We start from the raw sequence: 5,038 nt of genomic DNA on the forward strand, positions 1-5,038 counted from the left end.
ACAGTTTCTCATGCTACATGGTTGTTCAATTTGTAAACTCACAAGATCTGAATAGATTCTTTTGCCATGTGGACTGAGTTGCCCTTATGGAAAAGAATTAACTTCCACAATAACCAGGAAGTTATAGGAGCTCAGCTTCTCAGGGATATTTGCAAGCTCTTCTGATCACTAGGTCTCTTGCCTCTAGCTTAGGAGGGGACTCTGAATCCTTATTTGTGTGTGTGATCTGATTCAATTCATTAGTGTTCTATTAGTTGAAATTCTTCCCCCCAAAAACGACTCAAAGAGAAACATATAAAATAATGTTGCAAGAAGAGATAAATTTCTTTTTCTGGTAACTCCTTGAATCATTCATGCCTTTTGACTTGCAGAAATATTTCAGGAAAATTTAACAGCATCAATGGCCTATATTAGGAATGGAGGAAGGACAATTGCTGCCTCATTTTTCGGAACTATAGAATTATTCTATCTTTGAAATCTGGGAACTTCTTTCTTTTCCCGCTGTAAAAGTTTAACTTCACATAGTTCACCCTAAAGCAGTTAAGAACAAATCCTCTGTCTGTTCAAAGTGGTCCCATTCTCCATCTTTTTTGACAAAGCATGATCCAAATAGCTTAGTGCTAAGTTTTACTTTTCTTCAGATAAGTATATTTATGAAATCTTTTTTTATGACATCTTATTGAAAGTAAAATTGATGGTTTGATGGCCCGAAACCTTGTGTAATTTACTCTATGAATTGTAAAAATGTTGTGTGAAATATAAAACTATGGGTAATAGAGTTAGACACTGAGGTTATGTGGGTTGGGGCTCAAAAAGTATATATTTAATTCAAATTTCAGAGTGTAGACTTTACATATTGTTTAAAGGTGTTCCTATAATTCATTCAGTAAAGAACTAAGCAACATTTAATACATGTTTTGACAAGCATTACTCTTGCTTGAGGACATTTTATGAGAACACTTTATTTCTTTTCCTTTTTAAACTATTTTATTTAGGATGGAACATACAAGGTTCAGCTTATTCTTACTGTACCTTTACTGGATGAGTGACTCTAAGGGCTGGTCCAGAACACCCTAAACCATATTTAAGCAGAATGAATGGACTAAGTCTCCCAAGGAACAGACCTCTGCCTGCTGATGAAGGAGGGTCTCCCAGAAGGACACAGGATGGGTAGAGAGAGTATCAAGGACATCTCTGTGCTGGCAGGTGAAGGGGCTGTGACTCAAGACACCAGGAAGGGTAAAGAGCGGATGATGCTTGGGACTCTGATTCAGGAAGATCTCTGAGTTGGGATCTACAGATGAGAAGTACAATGGAGTCCTCAGTTTCTTTTGTCATTGCTTGACTGCAAAGGTAGTTCCTGGTAGGGATGCACTTGAACAGAGCCACTTCCCAGAAAAGGGGACACTGTTGGAACATAAATCTTCCATGAGCCACTCCGTACCCACACTACAAAGATGTTGCTAAGAGATCTGGAAATGAAAGTATCATGACTAGAAATATTTTTACAGCAATTGACTCTCAACATCACATTCACCCTAAAAAACAGTATTTAAGTACCAGTTTTGAAGAATCAGGGCATATGAGGGTCTATACAGTGATATTTTGCACCCCCTAAATCTTCTTCCTTGGGATTCCTATGACTGTTTGTAGTGATATCTCTGTCACTTAGCTCCAAACCAAACCAGTCAAGGATTTGAGGAAGGCATCTGGATAACAGTGCACGTCCACACCCAAGGAAGAGATAAACATGTTTGGTCACAAAGTTCATGGGTGCCCACCCCAAGATCTACCCCATCTTTCTCAGAGAGCTGGGTATATGTGTATATGTGTGTGTTTTACTTTTACTTGGCTCACATTGAGAGCAACCAGGACAGTCTATAGAATCTCCCCACTCAGAGAATGTAGAGGTCTACTCCTCCAGGAAGAAACCAGGCAGGTAGCAGGGAGAACAATAAAAGACTCCTGTATCACAAGGATGCCCTATCACAGAAACAACAACCCTGGAGACCGAGGGGCAGTGTGGAGGTGGAAGCTGAGTGTTACTGGCCTGAACAGCTTTACTTTGCCCCTCTGTATTCCGTGGCCCACTTACAGCTAACTGACGGACACAGCCATTGAGGCCTGGACCTTCATTCTTTCCTCTAGAGCCTTTCCCAATGCTCTGATCTTCAGGTCACATGAGACAAAACTGCCATTCTACAGTGAGGCTGCAGTGCTGCCCGGATGAAGAAGCTAAAGCTTGCCCTAAGAACCATTACACGGAGAACTCTAAAAGTCCCTGGGGCAAGTCTGCACAGAAGCACCCCAACTCTGAGGTTAGAAGAGAGGAGGGTGTTAGGCTATGTTGTGGGCCCTTCAATACCTCAACAGCTCAACTGAGGGTAAAATCACTTTGGTTGATGTCCGGTCAGCTGACAGACCTGTCTAGGGAGGGAGATCCTGAAGGATCTTCTCTGTTTATTTATTTTAATATTTTAAAGAGTTAAAGTGGGAGAGATTTCCCAAACCATTTCCCATGCTACAAAATCCATTCTAAGGAGTATAGTAGGTAGATAGAGGCAGACTGTGGTATATAACCACAAGGATGGGCATATCAAGAAACGTCCTCAATCCTCTCTTGTGTGCAAGATCTGTTTCTATTTTTGACTTTTTTTTTCAGCTTTACTGAGATATAACTGACAAAATCATGATAAATGTAAACTGTACAACATGATGATTTGATATATGCAATTCTTATGAAAGGATTCCCTTGATCTATTTAATTAACATTTTTTTTTTTTTGTGAGAGCACTTAAGTCCTACTCTTAGTATATTTCATTTATACAATACAGTACTATCAACTATGGTCACAACATTATACATTAGATCCTCAGAACTTATTCGTCTTAAAATGTTTGTTGTTCTCATGGAGATCGTCACCACTTTGGGGAGGATGTCCCAAGGTAAATCTGAGTGCTGATTGAGAGATGGGGGGAATAGGGCAGCCTGGTCGTAGGTCACTGAGAAGCTGGGTGACCAAGAGGCTTGACTTTTCTGTCGGTTCAGTGAGCCGATGTAATGAAAAATGGCTCCCAGAGCATAGCTGGTCTTAACATTGTCAATTTTCTGAGTCAGCTTTAGCACTTTGTTCCCCAGAAACATGAATTGTTGCAGTGGCAAGCTGACATAGGTGAAATCTATGCATACCTACAAAAGGGCTGTTCTGTGGATGAGTCTCTGTTGTCTAACACACACATTTGATTGAAGTTTCAAAGTCTCCAACCACAAGCCTGCCTCCTTTCTGCATGTATGAGGGCAAATTCTCCTGGAAAATCATGGTAGTAGGAAAGTACAAAAAAAAAAAAAAAAAAAAAAAAGAAAGAAAGAAAAAGAAAAGAACCGAGTTCTTCACTTCTTCCATTTTGTTCACTTTGTTTTAAAGGATTTCTGCCACTCCTGGAAACTAACCATCTCTGCCCTGACAGCCTGTATATTATTTCAACATGTTTCTATCTCCTTTGAAACTGGGAGACAAACCAGGACTGACAAACTCCTTTCCACCTTTACTAGATTCTTCTCTATGCCCTCCCAAATCTGAGTCTTGCTAACATCAATACAAGACCCATAGATGTGGAAATGGAGATGATAGGTTCTGTTAAACATCTGGAATGTTGTTGTGCTATCAACTGGAGATGTCAGAAGGGTGCTCTCAACTCTCAGAAACAAGGTGACCTGAGTGGATCTTGCCCCAAATCTAGCATGCCTACACTTTTTCCTCCTGGGGATTTTAAACTGCCTGTTAGGAAGTTGACTGTGATCCATGTTGAAATATCTTCATCTGTTCCATTGATGCTGGAAACATAGCCATCTCCTACAGGCAAGGAGATGCCTTCAACCACTTCTTTCACCTTGTGTCTCTTGCAGTTGCTTCTGAGCCTTTTCTTTTGCTGTTCTCATGAGGAACAGAGAGTTGGCCTTCCAGAAGACAAAGTGATTTTTTTTTAATATCATCTCTTATTGTTCCTCCAAGATCATGAGAATATGCAGAAAGGCTGGCTTCAGTGTTTTGAAGTTTTTATGGATCAATTTGGGATCGGCTCTGGGCTACTGTGCAAACCAGAAGATCAACACGTGAGTACCAGTAATCCCTATGCCAGACATGATCCTGTAGAAGACCTCATGACCACTTCCACCTGTGGGGTGGTCAGTGCGGGCCCACTGGACCCTCCCTGCCCCTGCAGTCACCTCGATGATGCTGAAGCCCTGAATGACAAAGACCAGTGCCCTGATGTATATCACGTCAATAAACAGACACACAAACTGACCCAGAGCTGATGCTATTTTCATCATCTTCAGGCTCCCATTATTTTGTTCTTTCTCATTTCTTTGTCTGAGGACTGTGTCTTAGTTAAAATTGCATAACTATTGCAAGGCAGAGCACAAACATGTGTCCACAGCTTCTCTCTAACTCAAACACACTTTATCATTTCATTTGTGCTATTGTTTCCAAAGCCTTTTCACAGAATTCAGTGGCATAAGAGGAAGTTCCAAACTTCCTTACCCAATGGTTGTTCAGAACCCTGCATGGTCTCCTTCGAGCCATCCATGGATGCCAGTGTCATTCCCTTGATACAGGTAGGTGAAGGTTGCTTCCACTGCTCCTGCCAGTCTCCCTAAGTACACTTAATTTTATTTATTTTTTTTTCACTTAATTTTAAATGAAGCAAATTATACTTGCTTTAAATTAAAGATAAATTGTGAGAACAACACTTAGCTTGAACACACAGAAATATTTTAACCTAATAGACACATTTTTACATATAATGTTAATACAATTCCAATTTTTAAACACCACACATTAACTCATAGTAGATAATACCCTATTTAAGTGATCTTAAATATCTCATAATGTTTTGTTGACATATTTTTAAGTTATGAAGTGAAATCATACATTCAAATTCACTGTTATTCTGTTACAAAGACTTCTAACTTCCACTATCCAGACTTAGACCGTGCTTCATAGATTAAGAGCATGGTGCTCCTCAAGCCCTCACCT

At 40.1% G+C, this 5,038-nt stretch overlaps 1 pseudogene; it reads right to left on the reverse strand.

Annotated features, from left to right (window-relative positions):
• Window positions 1–2,817: 2,817 nt before the first annotated feature.
• On the reverse strand, window positions 2,818–3,939 carry LOC112652700 (ectonucleoside triphosphate diphosphohydrolase 6-like; annotated as a pseudogene).
• Window positions 3,940–5,038: the final 1,099 nt, after the last annotated feature.

The sequence above is a fragment of the Canis lupus genome, chromosome 4, assembly GCF_003254725.2.
Source record: "Canis lupus dingo isolate Sandy chromosome 4, ASM325472v2, whole genome shotgun sequence".
NCBI lineage: Eukaryota > Metazoa > Chordata > Mammalia > Carnivora > Canidae > Canis > Canis lupus.